Here is a 20,070-nt window from a genome sequence, read left to right as displayed (position 1 = left end):
TTCAGACAAGAAGGAAATGTGACAGTGACTCCCTTAACAACATCAACCAATGCCCAACCATGTGCCTCTTGATTGCAGCCAGTGAGGGGAACCCACAGAGTCAGCTTCTGATAGGCTGTAACACAACAGGGAGCAGGATGCTGACAGCCCCTAACCACACACCTCAAGCTCACCTGAGTGAGGAGGGCTAGGTACCCACACCAGCCCAACCAGGTGTGTCCCGAGATGCTGGATAATGTTTGGAGATCTTAATACATTGTGGCCCTCTATTATCATGGTCCCCAAATGCTCAGGTCATCAGCATTAGAGCCCCAGATTTTAGCAAATAGTGAAGAGGGTTGGCTCTGTGCTTGATAGTTGGGATTCTACCCCACCCTCCCCTGCCCTGCCTCTAAGTCAACTATGCCACCTCTGGTTCTGCCTGAGCAAAGATCTCATGCTCTCACTACACCCATGAAGGATCTGAGACTCAGTGAGATGAAATGTCAGGCTCAGACCAGGTGGTGCAGGCTGTCAGTAAATCTCAGCAGGAAGCCAGAGCCCAAGGAAGCAGAAAGCACCTGGGACATTGCAAAGATAAAAACAGAGCCAGGGATGCCAAAGGAATGTGGAAGTACCTGAGAGCAGGTACCCACAGGCACCTCTTCCTGGAAGGAGTTTCCCAGTTCCTCCAAGTATGGAAAAGGACATGTGGAAATGGCCATCAACCTGCAACCATACATTTTAGCTGAAGGAGTCCCTTCAGTTGAATGGGAAACTGAATACCTGGCCTCACTCCCTTCCTTCCAGCTCACCTCCTGTGCTTCCGTGGGATGGACCCAACCAGAAGCCAGGGGGTCCAGGAAGTCAATTAATTCAGAGGAGACACGAAAGATGTCACAATGCACAGCCAACTCCTTGGTGGCAAAATATATGGAGTTCTACATGACAAATTTCTTCCAGGGTCTTAGAAAAAGCTCATGGAATGCATGAATGGATAAGTGGGAGGAAGGATGCATGCGTGAATGAACGTTGGCTGGCTGGCTGGCTTGTGGGTGGATAAATGGCTGTGTGCTGCATGGATGCTGGATGGCTGGATGGTAAGATGGATAGAGAAAAGTTTGCTGCATAGATGAATGGATGGAGGGATGGATGGATAGATGGAGGGATGTGTGGGTGCTTGATGCACAGATGGATGGATTCATTCCTGCACACTTCACTCATGTGGCTTTGATTAATCTCATCACCTGACTAGAAATATTAGTCTTCTTAGGATTATTTCTAAACCATAAATGGGTTCTAAGAATAAAATAAAAGCTTCCTTTCCAGTATCTAGGTCCTTGTAGGAGTTACCTGTCTCTCTCTGGCCTCTGGCTCCTTCCTCCTGCTGTTGCTAGCGTAGTTCCTCCCTCTGAGATGCCAGCCCTGGGCCAGGCCAACCTGCATGCTGCTACAAAGTAAAGAAGGGACTGAGGTCAGAGAGGGGCCGGTCCTGCTCCTCCTCCCCAGGCTGGCGTGCAAGCACAGGCAACCTGCTTCTTCGCCAGCCCAGGGAGCTATAGAGGCTGACAGGGAGGGGAGTGGAAAGGCAGGATGTTCGCTATAATTATTTTCATTGATTTGTCTACTCAGATCCCAAGTGCTGCGAAGTCGTTGTGACATTTAATAAAAATAATTCAAGGTAAAAATACCTCTTCCTCTCTGCTCCCTCCTTCCCCCTTCATTAACACCACCTCAGTGTTCTGCCTCCCTGTCTGATGGGCGCCCTGGACCAACTACAGAAAGAGGCGAGCGAAGGAGGGACCGGACCACGAGAGAAAAGCCTGGGAACTGAAGTCTGGAGACCCATGGCTAGGACTCTTCTGCTTTCAGCTGATTGTCCCTCTCTGAGTGTTGGCTACCCCTTCCAACTTCCCAGAATTCTGAGATAGACTAAGCTGAGCATAGACAGTTGTATCTGGAGCTGAAACTCCCTGGGGCAAAAGAGCTTATTTTCCCAGCAATCGCTGGGTTCCTGCTCCTGTCTACTGATCTCAGTTCTATCTCCCCCATTTGACCATAGAAAGCTCCCCCATTCCGTCTCCTGCAAATTCTCAGCCTTGCCTAGGATCCTCCTTCCCCTTCTCTGTCTGCTTTTCATTATGAAACAAACAATATTCAACCCGTGACGGAGACGAAACAAACTGAGATAGATTCTAAAGTGGTCGTCCTTGTCACCTTGTCTCACCCACCCCCTACACTCTGTCTGTCACTATTCTAGAGGAATACTAGTCTGAGCACAAAGAGATGAAGCCTAGACATAATGTCGGGAAGAGGCAAAGCTGGATTCTGCCACTGTCTGTCGGGAGTCAAGAGTCCTCCATTCTCTCTTAGGGGTCCTGTTACCATGCCATAATTTTTACCACAGCTGAGCCTAAGCCCCCGTCTCCTGCCTGTCAGGTGGAGGATCTCCAGGATCCGGTCTGACTCAGCAGAGTTCAGGAAGCAGGGAAGGAAACCGGATCCTGAGCCCTCCTAGCTTAGGGAGTCCTAAGAGCACATGGAGCCGTCCCAGGTGTCAGAGGCAGATGTAATCAGGGTGACCTCACCTTTTCCACAGATTCATTAAAGTCTGTGTTCTGAGGTAAATGATTGCTTTCCCCAGGTCCTGATGAAGGAAAAAAAAAATCGATCACCTCTTTGTAGATTTAGAATGGGACAGCTGGCAATTAGAAAACATTTCCTCAGGCAGGCACCGGGAATGGGGGCTTGAGATGCTTCCCGTGTTCTGTGAGTGGCTGTCTATCAGTGACTTTCTGGTTAGCTTGTAGCAGACTGGAGAAGTCCTGGGTTGGGTCCAAGGACACAGCTAAGGATCCACCTTTGTCCCTGGGGTTCAAAGTGCCATCTCTGTTTGTTGTTGGGACCTCCTTGAAGCTGCCACTCTGCTCCCTTCCCCCACTCAGCCCTGCCTGGTGACTAATGGATTTTTCTCTGTACTGGGAGATTTACTAAACAACTGAAGTAGGACGCATTAAGTCTGTGGGTTTGGAGGTTTGTTTTAGAGCAATTCTCGCCCAGAGAACTGGCCGCTGAAATTAAGATGCATTCTTCTCAGCAAATATTGATTTCAACTCGAAGCAAATCCGAGAAGCTGCTTGCTGGATTTAAGCTCTGGCAGCAGCAGTGTGGACCGAAAGAGGGGTCACCAAGGTGCTCCCCACTAGAGAGGCCCAGAAAACAAGGCAATAGAGAAAACATAGTCAAAACAGAGCTAGAAAGAACCATAAGGCCAACTAAACAGAAACTCATTTGGAGACTCATGGGTCTATTACCAAATGGGGAAGGTGACCACTGGCCCGTGTATTGTGAACACACTAAGCATGTCATACTTCTCATGAGATGGAAATCACACACTCATAACTTGAATACTGGGCTTCCTTTCCAGCTGGGCCCTGAGGTGCCCTCCCTCCTAGAATCTTGGCTTAACCAACACCGTCTTCCTTCTGTTTCCTCTGGGGTTTCAAGCCGCTAGGACAGCCACATGTATCTCTCTTCCTTAAAAGTTCCTGCCTTGCTTCCCTTTCTCTCCCAAACCATATCAGGGACCAGGACCGCAGCTTGCACAGCCCCTAAGGTCTACAGTAACAAGATCTTGGGACCTCGGAAAATCAAATTAGCTGGTAGAAGTTCTCGATCTAATTCACCAGCCGTCTAGTTGTAAGATGCGAGAAAAGCACTACCCCTCTGGGCTTCAGTTGTCTCCCTTTTAAGAAGCAGAAAATGGGATTGGACTAGACAGCCTGGAAGAATTTTCTCAGTTACTAAAATTAGAATACAGCTGCTATGGTTCTTGGTTCTAGATAACATCCCTTCACTCCCAGCTTTCCAACACACAGCCAAGGTTCCTGCAAGCGCCATGTTAAATCAGCGCTCATCCCTCGGATCCCCAGAGAAGGCATCGGGGTACTTGGGGTATCCAACAGTCTAACACAGACAGAAGAGGCAGCAGCTCTGCTATAAAGGCATTTGGACACAGCCTCCATACAGATACAGGGGAGATCGGGAAGCACGCACGTGCTCCCCCCCAACACCAGCTGCTATGGCACGCCTAGAATTGCTTTTTCTAGATAGCATATGAAGTGCCGGTGAGACCCATGTCAGGAATGTGTCACAAAGCAAACTTGACAGTTTCTTATAGCATTAAAGCCTTCTTCACGTGACCCAGTTACTCTATACTTAGTCACCCAAGAAATGGGAAACCTTGTGTTTATCTCAAAGTCTCCCCAAGAGTGTTTGTTGCTATTTTATCCATTATTTTAAATAGATATGTGATAACAGTTTGAGCGCCCTTCCACGAAAGCATGGGAAAACTGTAGCTCACCCATATAATAGAAAACCCCTCAGCTATAGAAAGTGAGGCACTCTTGAGATCCGAGATGAATCTCAAGGGCATTTCACTAAGTGGTCCAAGCCTGACCCAAAAAGCTATACATCATACGCTTCCGCTTCTGAGACATTCTGGACAAAGGAATACAAGAGGGGTATGTAAGCTACTGGGGATTGCCAGCAGGAGGCAGCTGGAAAGGGAGGGCTCAAAGGATGCACTGGGGAGCGGTGGACATACTGTGTTCCATGATTGGGAAGGTAGAGGTGAGACACGCTACATTCATCGTGATCCACGAAACTGTACATAACAAATCAATGTTGTTTCTGAGTAGAAACCTAGAAGTAGGGTTTAGAGAGTGAAAATAAAAAAGTAGAATGGGAAAGGAAGGTCAGTGTGGGCATTTTGATGTGGCGCTGTTAAGATGAGAGCATCGAATCGAAATGGTGACCCAGTGAGGCCATTCCTCTCTGGCTCCCTCTTCCCTCTGACCTCTCACCTCCAAGATCTCTGGGATGGAGATGTGAAATGTCTCAGGGGTGACTTTTTAACATTCTACGTCTTCCACCTAGTGTCCTGTGGCAACGCGGCACAGGAGCAGACCCAGGCTGGGACACGCTAACAAGCAGAGGACCCTGTGCATACGGAGTGGGCTGCTCACAGTGGAGGTTATAGGGCAAACCCGGCTGCCTTTTGCTTTGTGTAGCTAGAATTCCATGACAAAGAGGCAGAGGCAAATACCTGTCTGGCAGATCCAAGGTAGTTAAAGATGCTGCAGAGAGAAAAGGAATCCCTTTGAAGATGCTGTGGCAGAAAGGAGAAGAGCATAGGCCTAGCCCATGGCCCACAGCTTCGGTGGCCACTGGTAGTTTGATGGGACCATCCACCTTCCTCTTTATTGGCTGTGAGATCCTGGACCATGTCCGTTATGGAGGGTGGAAGCTCTGTCTTTACTTCTTCATCTGCAAAGCCAGAGAAAGTGGCATCGTTGAGGCTGTGAAGTTAAGAGCCACCATGCTCAGCTCATACGTACTGATCATTGTGTGCCTGTCACTGTCTTGTGAGCTCGGGATACAGATAAAGGTGGCATTGTCAAGTCTTCCCATTGCAGGAAGCAGAGGCAGATGATAATGAAGAAACTGTGCACGGTAGCAGTTGATGGAAATGCCGAGGAGAAAAGGTCTAGAAACTGAGGGGATGGAGGGAGTTGCTCCATAGGGAATGATGAGGGAAGCCTTGTCAGGGAAGTGACATCTGGGTAAAAATGGGAAGCAGTGGGCTGAAGGGAGCCATCCAGGCAAAGGGTACAGCATAAGCAGAGACTCTGAGAGGAAGGTTGACAGAGCTGAGGGTGGGCTCACTGAGAAGCTGGGGTGGCTAATGTGGAGGTGCCATCCAGTGAGGAGCTTGCAGACCAGTGGGTTTTAACTGCCATTCACAGTATTACAGAAAGTCATGGAAGGCCTCTGAGGAGTGACATGATCTAGCTCATATTTTCTAAAGCTTCCCCTGGATGTCTGTAGAGCCAACCACAACAGGAGGCAAAAGCAATGCCAAGAAGCTCTGTTAGCAAGTCACTGTGTGAGCTGGAAGAGAGCTGGCTATGTCTTGAATTGATAGAGACATGCACGTCTGCTTAGAACAGAGGCCAACACACAGAACGTGCTCAGCATGATCCAGCACTGCGGTGCAGCGCCATCATCCAGGGTGTGAGGTCAGGGATCTCAGCCCTGGGCCACAACGGGAACAAATATCAGGTCCACTTCAAAAACCTGGAGAACATGACCAAAAGTTTACACACACACGTACACACGCACCCACGCACACACACATACACGCACATACATATACCCACACAAAGAGAGAAAGAGTGTCTATGAGAACTGACAGCTTTCTTTCTATTTTTTTCATTTGTGTATGCATGTTTACTGTGTGCATCGGCACATGTGTGAGTGTAAACGAATGTACATGTGTGTATGCATGCATGTTGAGACACAAGGCTAATGGCATGAATCGTCCAGGACCATTTCCACCTATTCATTGAGGCAGGCTCTCTCATTCAAATCCAGAGCTCACCATCTTGCTCTAGATATCCCATCTCTGCTGAGTCTGGAATCACAGGTAGGCTGCCACACCCAGCATTTACCTGTGTCTGTGGACCCAAAGCTACTGTCAGGAGACAGAACTCCATGGCACTTTATCTACTGAGCCATCTCCCCAGCCCAACAGAGCTTTCTGACACATGTGTTAATTTGGATAAAGAGCTAAAGGATAAAGAGAAAGGTCTGTGTACAGTTACGTTCTTAGCATGGTGGGAAAAGACAAAGAAGATGACCCACCCAGAATGGAGCCAGTTGCAGCTCTGTGTCACCATCTCATTTTAATGTCAAAATGTGCTGGGAAAAGTTATGTGAGCGCCATTCTTCGCACATCCTTGGAGCACCACAAGCCAGATTGTAGCACACATGTGCCCCCCCCCCCCCAGCACCTCTGCTCAGCCTTTCCATGTGGACAGATTAGTTCCAAGGCTCAGCGGGAACTTCGACCCCACACTCTGCTCGGCAGATCTGCACATCCATGGATCTCGGGGATGCAGACTCATCCAGCTCAGAAATCACAATGTTTTGGGCCCCTTTAGTAACAAGAGTGAGATTCCGTCTCAATTATCACAGAAAATGTGATTCATGAAGCTGTGTCACCTCTTGTGGCCACTGCTTTTTGCAGATGCAATAAATGGTATGCTCTTACATGGTCAAATTTTCCAAATTTATCTCAGGGAAAAACACAAATCTATGCCAAGTAATTTGACCTTCTGGAAATTTTCAGGCTTTTCTGTTCCTAATAGAAAATCCATCAACCCTTTTTCCCTCACAGTTAGCCTCTGAGGCATCTTGTGTGACAGGGCAAAAGAGGCAAAGAGTACCCTTGGAGAAAAGGTCCTTGCCTTCTCTTCCTTTTCCTTTCTTCCTTTGGGGTGTGTGTGTGTGTGTGTGTGTGTGTGTGTGTGTGTGTGTGTGTGTGTGTACTACCTTCTCTTCCTTTTCCTTTCTTCCTTTGGGGTGTGTGTGTGTGTGTGTGTGTACTAGGGATTAACCTAGAGCCCTGTACAAATTAGGTGGGAATTCTATGGCTTAACCACACCCCCAACCCTCTTTTTTACTGTTTGAGAGAGGATATCACTAAATTGACCAGTGGCCCTAAACCCACGATGGCTCAGGTAGGCCTCTAACTTGTGATTCTCCTGCCTCAGCCTCTCAAGTAGCTGGGATTATAAGTCTGAACCACCAGACTTAGCAAGAAAAAAAAAGCTCATTCTAAAATTAAGAAATGACTAAGTATAAGACGAAGCCAGGGTATCTGTAAGCCAGAAACGAGAAAACTACGAAAGATGATTCAAGAATTGGGGTCGAAGTGACAAGGCAGCTGGCTGGCCAGGCTTCCACTGGTCAGAGGTAGTATTGTTTCAGCATCAATGATGACAACAATTGCACCATGCTAAAAACACCCCAAGATGTTTAAATCCACACGTTCGCAACGATATGCAAAGACTAAAATTAACTGTCTTGGTATCTGAAGGAGAGATGTTATTCTGAGAACTTGCAAAAATAGAGTGAACCAAACCTTGATCCTGCTGTCTCTGGGTATCTATGCTTGCTTTTGAGCAGGGATGCTAGGATTTGAACCTACTACCTCATGCATGCTAGGCAACGGCTCTACCCATGAGTTCTCTTCCCAGACCTCTGTTGCTCTTTATTTTTTATGATAGGATCTTGATACGTGGCCCAGGCTAGCCTTAAACTTTAATTCCTCCAGCCTGTCTCCAAAATGTCTGGGATTATAAGCCTTTGCCACAAGACCCAGAGGTGATTCTTTAAGGGAAAAAGAATTGTGCATGTGTTCTACATTACTAATAAATCAAAAATAATGGTGATGGTGGTGATGGAGATGATGATGTTGGTGATGATCATAACAATGACGTTGGTGACAAATAAGTAATCAATAGTAAACTAGAGGGTGGGTCTTTGCTGTATCGTTTTGTGACAGCTAATGAATTACTAGCTCAAGGAAAGACAAACACTAATCAATAATCCTTAAGGGAGAACATAGGCCACCATGTAGTGGCCTTGGGGATAGTAAATCAAGCCCTAATCTGATTACACTTTCAGACTGATCTTTCTTTTTACTCACAGGAAATCTGGAGACATAAGAACACATTACAAAGGACCACAGCATTTGGCAAGATCAGATTGTAGGGGAAATCTACAAGCCTGAGAAATTATGTATTAAAGAAGACGTAAGAGATATGCCAGTTGGCCAGGCTGAAAATACCATGTGATTTCTGGTAGTGACAAGAAAAACTGAAGAAGGAAAAGTCTATGAGGCCATCAGGGGCATTTCAGTTTGGGCTAGCTATTCGATGAAACTCAGGAACTACTCTTCACCTTCTGGTATCTGCATCAACTACTACTGCTGCCTTAAAAGCCACCCCAAACTTACTAGCTTAAATGGACAACTGTTTTTGCTCCTCCATGATACCATGAGTCACATACATAAGCAGACATCAGCTGGACTGGCTCCTGTCTGTCCTACATAGTGTGGTATGATCTTGCATAGATATAGAGCCTCAACACTGGTGGCTCTGTCATCTAAAGATTTATTTTTACTAGTTATTGCTGTGCATGCACATGGGTGCAGAGGCCAGAAGAGGGTGTTGGATCCCCTGGAACTGAAGTTACAGGTGATTTTGAGCCACCTGACATGGTGCTGGGAACTGAACTACACATCTCCGCAATAGTTGCAAAAGCTCTTAACAACTCAAGAATTTCTTTACCTATCACCTATCCATCTAACATCATCACCTATATTTGATCTATTATCTATCACTTCTATCATCTATCTACCTATCATTTATTATCAATTCTTTATCTGTCTATCATTTATCTGCTTATCACCTACTTATCTACCTGTTATCGCTGGCCATCTTTCTACATATCTGACATCTATCCCTCAATATAGTCATCTATCCATTTAAGCTATTTTATCCCTGGACTTTTATTCCCAAGGAAGCCATCCTGTGCTTCTTTGCACCATCACATGAATATTGGAACATCCACAACAAGCAGCAAAAGCAAGAAGGCCCCAGTGAGCGGGTGCCTCTGCCTTGTACTATAATTTTTTTTGTCTCATTGGTCAAAGGAAGTCATCTTGTCAATCAAGTTCAAATGAGTGCCAGAGGGGAGTCCTCAAGGGTGTTAGACCAAGAGTCTGGTTCCTTGGAAGTCATTACTGGAATGACTTGCTCCAGTGAGGTGCTAGCAGCGGAACGGATATATCTTTTAAAAAGTCTTATCATCTAAAAATGCATATTAACACATTTCCATATAAAGTGAAACACTTGAAAGTAATGGAGGTGGGAATGTGGGAAGGAAGGACGGAGTGGGTGGATAGAGAGATGGAACAGGGATGGCCAAGAATTTATTGGGGTTTATTTATGGGCATGTGGTGAAGCATTTGATTCTTTTTTCTACCTCCAATTATGTTTGAAATCTTTGATGACTAAACAGTTTTCCTTTGAACAGTTGGTCCATGTCCCACCAACACCAGGAGAACCCAAAGGAGACTGCCACAGCATGCCTGTACTAGCTGTCTCCAGAACATGGTATCTTGCTTCCCACAGTCATGAGAGTGAGATGGGAATTGGGGAACTTTTCTAGGCACTCTGAATCCTTTCCCTCTATGGAGTGTAATACAAACCTGAACAGTTCGTATACGCAGTGTGGCAGGGTGGATAACTTCAAGCCTAGAGACCCAGTGCTGTCGTTCAGTCATTAACAGGCACGCTTGCCCAGGTTATTTTGAGATTTAGGACATGAACCGGTTTGGGATGATAAATTGTAAAACATCGTAACGATGAACTGAAAGAGAAGACAAGAATGCAGGGGACCTGAAGGGTGCAGATGAGAGGCATTGGCCTCTTCAACAGGTATTTGGAGGAGGAGGTGCAGGAAGAGATGGAGGGAGAAAAGGAGGAGGAGGAAGAGGAGGAGGAAGAAAAAAGAGGAGGGAGAAAAGAAAAAGAAGTACAGCAGCTAAATCTCCTCCTCTGAGACTCTGTCCATATTCCTTGCTTCCAGACTCAACACTCATCAGGAAAGAAAACAGAGGAAAGTGTAAGAGCTTCAGAGACAGCTCACGTCTTTCTAGCACTGGATATTATTACCCAAAATCATTTATTGAGTACCTAGTGCATGCCAAACTCTTCTAGATGCTAGATGAGAATTGAGAGATGACCGATGATTTGTCTTATCTGTGTGAATGAGAACTTTTCCAAATAGAGGATGTCATGATTCAAACTGGCTTACACAGACCATGTGATTTACAGGCTAGTGTGTCTGCTAAGTGCAGTGGGGGCTTCAGACACATCTGGATCCAGATGTTTCAAGGCTGTTGTCAAGAACTTACCTCTATCCAGCTCTGCTTGTTTGTTTTTTAAGACAGGGTTTCCCTGTGTAACAGGCCCTGGCTGTTCTGGAACTCATTCTGTAGACAAGGTTGGCCTCAAACTCACAGAGATCTCCCTGCCTCTGCCTCCTGAGTGCTGGGATTAAAGGCATGCACCACCACCACCTAGCTCTCTATCCAGCTCTTAATGGACTTCCCTCTAAGAGGGGGTCATTCCCAGAGACTTTCCTACTGGAAACAACGGCTGGTATCCTACCTCCTTGACAGCAAGCACCTCAGGTTTGGGGCTCCCAGAACCAGTCTGGCACCATGTGCATTTCCAGAGGGCAAACAAATGCTCTGATAGGCTGTGTGATTCTGGCCCTGGCCCTGTGCCTGGAAAGAGCACAGACCTAACCAACCACGCAGATGGAACGGGAAGGGTGGTCTCTCAAAGGAGAGAGGGAGACGGCGCGTGCATAGACTTAGCAAAACAATAAATATTCTCTAGACACCAACAGTCCCTTGTTCAGTCAATGAGCATTTGTGTACAAAGTCCAGTCCTGGCACTGAGAATGCAGTATTGAACAAAGCAAAGCCCCTGGAGCTTGTATTTCAGGAGTGGCAACAAAAACACAGATGTTGACAAGTTTATATTGAAATTACAGATGGTGTTTTTCCATGAAGCAGATCACCAGGGAGAGAGAATACAGAGAGAACTGTCCTGCAGTGGGGAGGCAGAGATGGTACCCTGAGAGTGGACTTAAAAGCCAAGTCAGGGAGGAAGAGAGGAGCCTTGAGTACCCCATGTGTATACGGGGAGCTGAAGAGACAAAGATGAATTGGCCTATGGCTGAGTAAGAGATGGGGAGGAGACAGAGATCATGCGAAACGCATAACAGACAGAAGGAGGTAATGAGAGTGAGTAACAGGGCTTGAGCATGGAGGAATAGAGGGAGTTACAGAGGTTAGAAGGTTGTAGAAAGATGTCTTTATTGTACAAAGGGGCCACATCTTCAAAGATGAGTAGTAGAGGTTGGGATTTAAGTGACAGATATGGATTCACAGGCCAGGGGAAGGATCTTAGGGAAAGATAAGGTACACGGGGGAGTGGGGAGTGAGGCTCGGTTGACGGCGTGTGGGGCAATGGCAGCCAGTAGGCTAGGCACATCTGTCGGAGGAAATGGAGAAGATCTTGACAGCCATGTGGCCTGCTCTAGGAAATCACGTCAGGGGGAGGGAGGCTTGTGTGACAAAATGGGCAAAAAAGGCCAATGCTGTGGAGACAGCCTGGAGGTAGGGACTTGGGAACTGAGCTTTGAGTAGATGTATTCCCTTCTTCTCTGCACTCTCAGCAAAACACACATCTTTATGAAACAAGACAGGGGACTAAGAAAAAACACACAGAAAAGTTAGGCTTTGTCTCTGACCTCAACTTGTTCCTTGTGACTTCAGCCAAAGGACCTCTGCCCTCCACTCTGTGTTAGAAAGATCCTCAGATATAATCTATTAGGGTGCTGGGGTTAGAGAAGGCAAGCTACTCCTACCAAGTAACACAAAATACTGAGGCTAGAATTCTCCCTCTGCCTCTGGGTAGATGTACCCAGGTCCTTCCACCCACCAGGCCTGCGTCTGTCCTCTGGGCCTCTAGAGTGAATCTAGCCTCTTTTGAAGATGTGGGGACAGTGAAGGTTCATCAACTCTGCCTGGACAGTCAGGGTCAGACTCTGTACCAGTCACCTCCAGTATCCAGCTGCAGTGCTTGTTGGGATAGGTCATCCGTGCCCACTGAGTAGACCCTCAGCCTTTTCCTCTGAGCATCGCTATGCCACATCTGGACTCATTCAGGAAGGGGGCACTGTACAGTGCAGAAGTACCCGAGTCATTAACGGGGGGGGGGGGGGTCCTACCTGCAACCTCTAGGCCCATATGCTCTCATCTTGAAACGCATCTGCTGGCAGTCTGCAAGGTTACTCCTTGGCCGTGGTGCTTGCAGCAAGGAGCAATCCTTCTCAGAGTCTGGAACATGGGTACAAGGAAGTACCTACCTGGGCGGAAGGAGAGGTTGAGTGTGCCTTAGGTAACCCCCTCCTTGACTACTGTAACTGTCCCCACTCTTGCCTCCTGGAAAAAAAACCGATGCTATAATGGCTGCTTAGAGAAGTGGGAGGGTGGGCAGAGCACTTGAAGGGCATCAGGAGGCCCTAGGAGAGCATCGCAGGACTGGTGACCATTCTAGGCCTCTCCTCTCCACTGAGGTATGAACATGGTCACAGATGTGTATCTTTCTTAGCGGTGGGAACAATTATTGATTGCTGAACTTCCCCCAGGAACGTCCCAAAGCTGACAGTTACCATAATCTGCACATTATGGGGAGATGGGGTTGCTGTTCTATGAGGTTGTTTTGTTATTGTTTTGAGACAGAGTCTAGGTCCGTAGCCAAGGCTAGCCTTGAACCCATTGTGTAGATCATGCTGGCCCTGATGCTGCAATCCTACTTCTAGCTTTCCAGATGCTGAAACCACTCGCATGTATTACGAAACATGGCTCCTCATCCTTATTCACTGATGTTTAGGACAGGATTTGTGGCTGTACCTTTGAGGTAGGGAGTAGTTCTAAGGGACCTCCCCAGGGCAGGAGGGAGAAGCAGTCAAGGCCAGGTTGTCAAATGAAATGCAAAACAGTGAATGTCAGACAAATAGAAAATTTCAGTTGAAGCATATCCGAATCTTGCATGGGATGTACATATGCTAAACTATTCCTGCTTCCCTTTGTTTGCATTTGATTAACCTAAGCCAGGACCCAGTGGGGTGGGGAGGAGTAGAGATAGCAATCCTGAGACCCCCCGTATCCCAGCCTCCATATGTCCTTACTGCCATGAAGTTAAGAATACTAAGGGAAAATCCGGGAAGACATCTCCTCAGAGCAAGGGAAGGTGGGGGTGTGAGGGAGAGAGACAGAACAGAACAGGAATTAGGTCGAGAGACCTGATCTTCTGCAAGGTCACTTGTCCCCCCAGCACTGGGATGGTGGAGTGGGTGGTGGCGCCAGATCACCAAGTTAAGGCCAGAGGCACCTGTGTTCCTGCTCTCAGACAGCAGTGTGGAGCCATAAAGCCTCTTAGAGGTAAATTATCTCCCTTCCAGTCAGCAGCACCCCAGCAGAGAGAGCCAGCAGGAGCCGATTACACTGACACTCAGGGCCTGTTTTTAAGCTTCTCTCTTGCTGGCTGTCTTAAAGACTCATCCCTGGCCCCAACCCTGTGGTCTCCAAGCATCTGCTCAGGACTCCCAAACACTCCCTGTGCTAATCACTGATCGCCTGGCGAGACCATCTGGGGATCCGAGAACAACAGCTCCAGCTTTGTTTCCTCGTTTCCCCCAGACCCTGCATCTTGTGCCCCCTATATTCAGAATCCCCACATCCCACCCTGAACCCCCTACCTCACCATTCACCCACACCTCAGTGACCTGGATCTCTTTAACAACACACAGACGCCCTAGATGCACCTCAGCACCCTGGAACTGTCTTCAAGAGCGAATCTCACTGGAGCCCTAGCCCACAGAGCTAGAGAGATATCAGTGGTCAGCTTGTCCCCTGGGTAAAGGGCCCTCGAAGGATGGCTAGTCCTCTAGGAGCTCTCCGTACACAGGAGAAACAACAAGAGCCAGTGATCCCTGTATCCTGGAGAGGTCTGGGGACGGGGGATGGGGGAAAGGAGAGCTGAGGGGACTGCAGCCACATTGTGCCTATGGAGGACAGCAGGCAGGCTGCTTCATAGTGGAAATGAACCAGTTCTGTTCCTGACCCCTCGGGAGCACACCCTGACTCACCCAACGAAGAATCCCCCGCTGTTCCTTCCCCTTCAGACCAGCCCCCTCAGCTCTCTCTGCCCAGTGGTTCTGTGTCGGACTCTGCACCTACCACCTCCAGAGTATCTGAGGGACCAGCAGAGCAAGCCAGAGATAGACTCAAGTTCCATGGAGCAGATTCTTACCCACGTCCGTGTGCCACCAGCTTGCCTCATCGCTCTGGATAGAACCCTCTGAACCATGAGCTTAAACAGATCATCGCCTTAGATGTGCCTGCCTCCCATTTTTGTCACCGTGATATGAAATCTGATTGTCACACTTGTTGGGCACCTTGCACAGGGGTCTGACTGTACTTTCCCTTGGCTGTGTGGCTACCTGGCCTACGATTTTGCTAATTCCTGGCTGTCTATACTGGGTCCCTACTGCCAAACTAGTACCAGAAGAGAAAACTAAATTCCCCAGAAGTCAGGTGCTGGTGGGCCCCACAGCAAGAGGAAGCCCCCACCCCAGAGCTCTCATGGTGAGTGGTAAGCATTCTCATTTCTCACCCCTTTCCCATCTGCTCTGGTCACAGCATCCCCTCCTTCACCAGTCCTCCTTTCCGTTTCATTCCCCAACTGCCTAGTGCCTGACATCTGATTACTGAGAGGCCTTGAGTGAGTTGCTCTGCCTCTCTGAATGGCTCCCTGGTTTCTTATCTACAAACAGAAGGCTTAGCTCCTGGACTGCAAGAGGTGGCCCAAAGTGACAAACGGATGGGAAGCTCCAGGGAGAAGCCACAGCAGTGCAGAACAAGGGCACCGCCAGGTCCCTGTGTGCCTGTGTGATCTAATCCTCCTTACCACCCCACACTGAACACTTCACCCAGGGACAAAGCACAGCAGAGCCCACAACTACCCTGAGCACCAGTCTTGCAGTGTGAGCCAGAAGAACCTGAGATAGCAATGACAAATTGACACAGCCACTTACTGGCACAATAGGGAAACTGAGGCCCAGAGACTAGCAAGAGCCACTGTTTGTTAGGCACTTCCTGGGATTTCTCAAACCCTAGGAGGCAGATACCAAGATTGCCCTGCTTTAAAGAAGAAACTGAGGCTCAGAGACCTGATTGACTCCTTCCAGGCCAACCTGCTAAAGGGAATCATGATCAGAAGAGAAGCTAAGCTTCCTTGGAGTCCACGCCCACCCCCGTGCAAGGTGCTCAGCAAGTGTGACAGTCAGACTTTATGCCACATACACCTGAGAGAACCACTTCAAAGGGAAACTATCTATTTGAGCTCACAGTTTCTGACCATTCTGTCCATGGTGGTGGCACAAGAACAGACGAGGTAGAGCAAAAGCTCATGATGGCCAGAAAGCAGAGCCAGAGAGGAAAGGAGAAGGGGACAAGCTACTTCAAAGGCACACCCGCTGTGGCCTTCCTCCAACAAGGCCTACCTGCTAAGGACACTGGCCCCCCGTGAACCTGGCGACGGCTTTCCTGGAGTAAGGTACTCCCATAAAGCTCATTCTGTGTTTGGATCCTGCTCTTTGGAAACCAAATCTTCAATGCATGAGCCTTTTGAGAGGACACTTCATATTCAAGTCATAGTGGGCCAGTGGGCCACAAACCAGTGCCGTTCTACCTTAGGCTGCCCCACACTGATGGGCAGACTGACCCTGAGCAGCAGACAGACTGGCGGGCTATTGAGCATGGTCTCCTCCTATTGGATAGCCAGCAACACGGAACTTTGAGCTCTGTGTCAGAAAGAGGGTCTCGGGTCCGAAGAGGTCTAGAGGGATGGCTGATACTAGGCAAAGCAAGGTCAGGAGGTGCTGGAAATGAAGGAACCAAAGAAGCAAGGTCGGGGTCTGTCCATTCCACCTCAGTCACTGTGTTAGCTTTTGAGTAAGGTTCTGGGCACCCATGAGGGGTAGAGAGCAGAAGGACCAGGAGGCAGCTTCTCTCAGGGACTCTTGGCTTGGGTGACAAGGGACTGAGGCACATGGAAGTAGTGAGCACTCCCCCCGGTGTCCATCACCAAGCACAGACCAGATAACACCAGACACCAGACTGGTTTCTTGTACCAAGGACCTCATGATCTATAAAAAATACCCTTGGATTCTAATATGAGAGTTGTAGGTTCAAAGTCAAGAGCCTAGGTTCTCTATTGCTCATTTGTGATTTGGGGCAAGTCATTTGATCTTTCTTGACTGACATTGACTGGGAAGATCCTAGTAGGGGCTTGGTGAAGATGAGGTCACTGGAGGGGAAGGACTGAGCTCGGGACAGGAATGGCAGAGATGGAGAGTCTTAGTGCCTCTTCCACGGTGCTTGATGCCAACACTTGTCAGCACCAACTCTGTTGAGTGACCCAGGCAGGTCCAATTACCAGGTACCAAGTGTGCAGGTCCAGATAGGAGACAAGAGGTCTGTTCTGCTCTTATCAGGCAGAATGGGGAGGGGGTTTATTTCTAGACCCATGACTTGTGAAGAGTGGTTGCACGTCAAAGTATATCTACAATAGTGGCTCGAGGTGGCCCAGCAACTGTTATCAAGCCCCTGAGGCCAAGATGAAGACCCTGCAGGTGTTTCTGCTATGGAAGAGATGTCTTGGAGCTTATGCACCCTGCTCCTTGCTCAGTCTCAGACTCCTCCCACTGTCTCTGCCTTTTGGACCTATCTATCTGCCTCTCACCCAAGCTCCTTGCACTATACAGCCCTGCTTTGACATCAGATGCTCCAGAGCCATCAGGAGGATACACCAAGGGTTCACCTAATACCCGAGGTCCCAAGCACCTTCAGCTGGTCGGGGGGCTTTTCCTGCAGTGTAGGGTCTACTGGGGGGGGGGGGCGTAATGAGCTTCACAGCTCATTTTAGCTCAACTTTAGAGCACACTCTCCTGCTGGCCAGACAAGAGCCAAGATGGCTTTCCTAAGCTCTACCCTTCTTCTGAGGCCCTGACAACCATAGTTCCTTGTAGTAAGGAGCCACTTGTTTGTTCCCGGCTGCTCAGCCCTGAAATAATCACATAGAAACTATGTTATTTAAATCACTGCTTGGCCCATTAGCTCTAATTTCTTATTGACTAGCTTTTACATATTAATTTAACCCATTTCTATTAATCGTTAATGGCCACGTGGCTAAAGTTCTGGCATCTGTCTCAACAGAGCTATATCGCCTCTCTCTGACTCCACCTTCCTTCTACCTTGCTATATAGGCCAGGCCAGTTCCTTTATTAACCAATAATACTCATAGCATACAGAGGGGAATCCCACATCACCTCCCCTTTTCTGTTTAAATAAAAAGGAAGGTTTTAACTTTAACATAGTAAAATTACATATAACAAAACAGGTATCTATGTATTATCTAAGGAAAACTATAACTATCAATTCTTCAACTTCATCAAAGACTCCAGAAGGATAAAATATTACCAAAGTAAACAGGAAGTACATTGTTAAGCAACTTCCAAAACTCTAGAAATGACAGAGACATCTCGCTGCCTAGACAGTCACCCAAAGTTCTTTGTACCATTGGGGCATCCATCTTCCATGGCTTTCCTAAGCTCTACCCTGCTTCTGAGGCCCTGACAGCCATACTCCCTCCCCTCTCAATCTCCACTCTCAAGTGGACTCTTCTATCCAATGACCCTTATTCCCTATATGCCCTATGTTGTTCCAGTGAAACACCCCCTGCCCCCATCCTTACAGTCCTGTGCTTCAGGAGTACACACTTCATGGTGTGGCTACCAGCAGCTCTCCCCAGGCATGGTCATTTCAGAATCTGTGCCTGAGCACCCCTGGGAAGAATCACTGTGTTTAGCAGATCTGGGAGTGCCCAGGCTCTGTATCTCTGACAGGCTCCCAGGGATGAAGGAACTTCTGTGCACTTACTAGGCCAAGTTTGCAAGTCCTTGCTTGGGATTTAGCAAACTGCCTTAGCTCCAGGTGGGGCTTGGCATGCAGCCACAGGGACCCAGGGGACTCCTGCTGCTTGATGCTCCTCTTTCCCAGCAGGTTTCCCAAGGTACTATCCTATTTTATTAGGAGAGACATCCCACAACCCAGCCTTCCTAAGAAGATTTGCTCACAATGAACCCCAATGAAGGTCTCACAGGTTCCTCTTACCAATAAGTGTTAGCTTTAAGAATAAAAGACATGAGACAGCATATCCAAAAGGATGGTCCCTGGTGGTGGGGACTGTAGAAAGGCTCCCACATTTTACTGTAGCAAATGCAAGTTGGGGGCAAGACCAACCACTAGGGTCCGCACTGGGTCCCTGCTCACACTAAGCTCTGGTATCCCATTCCTAGATCCAAATTGTTGCCAGCCTTGGGGAAAATCATAAGAAAGGTCCTTAATGGAGTCCTGCCTCTGGGTAGGCCAGGCCCCCTGGGACTCTAGGACATACCTGGGGACATGATGGTGTCAGGGAATCCTCTCTGAGGTATAGTAGGTAGTTATGAGAGAAAGGAACAGAGGAGGGTCTGTGGTTGAAGAACTAAAGTGCCCACAGAGAAGCACTCCACTTGCAAGCTAAATAGAGTCGCTTTATCAGGGAACAAGGTGCAGAGTGCCATAAAAATTAAAGTAATTTACTATAGCTGCCATTCTGCTCTGTTTGGGTTATGCTCAAGCCACAGCCTGGAGGGAGTGAAGTCAAGAGCATTAGTGAGGTATACACAGGCAGAGGCAGGATGTGGTTGGTGTGTGTCCACCCCAGACCAACCATCCTGTCTCCATGAACATGAAACAGGCCCTGGTGCCCTACCTCAACGACCAGAGAGCCACCTCTGTTGGGTGAAGCTGGACACAACTTAGCCTGAGAAGGGGGACCTACCCAGGCCAGGGCAGGAGGCTCTGCCTCAGCTCATCACCCACCCTTCCAGCACGGACAGCACTGGAAGTCAAACTGAGCCCAGAAACCACAAGCAGAGTAAGAAGAACCAAAGAGAGGAGGGTTTGAATGCTTCCTAGCCTCACCAAAGAACCAGGGCAAGTTATATTAACCTTCTAAAGCTTGTTCTTTTGGTTTTATCCACTGAATGGGGATAAATCATCTCAACGAATGGTATTATTTGCATTATAGGAGATTATGTCTGGTATCTGCCCTCCTAGAAGCTCCAGAGTAGTAGAAAGTTCAGCTCTATGGCAATGACTGACAACTTGCCATAACCTAGAATCATCTGGAAGAGACTCAGTGATGGACTTGTCTACCTTGAGTTGGTCTTATGGACATGCCTGTGGAAGACTGTCTTAACCGAGTTAATCAATATGGAGACACCATTCCCTAGGCAAGGAGTCCTAAGCTGTATAAGAGTAGATAAACAAAGCTGAGCAGAGGCAGACGTGTGTATTCATTTTTCTCTGCTGTTGACTATGGTTATGCTGTGCCTATCTGTTTTAAGTTCCTGCCTTGACTTCCCCACAATGGTGGAAGCTACCTGGAATTGTAAGCTGAAATAAACCCCTTCCTCCCCTAAGCTGTTCTT

This window comes from Arvicola amphibius, chromosome 4 (genome assembly GCF_903992535.2).
Source record: "Arvicola amphibius chromosome 4, mArvAmp1.2, whole genome shotgun sequence".
NCBI lineage: Eukaryota > Metazoa > Chordata > Mammalia > Rodentia > Cricetidae > Arvicola > Arvicola amphibius.
Note: the sequence above shows the minus strand (reverse complement) of the source record.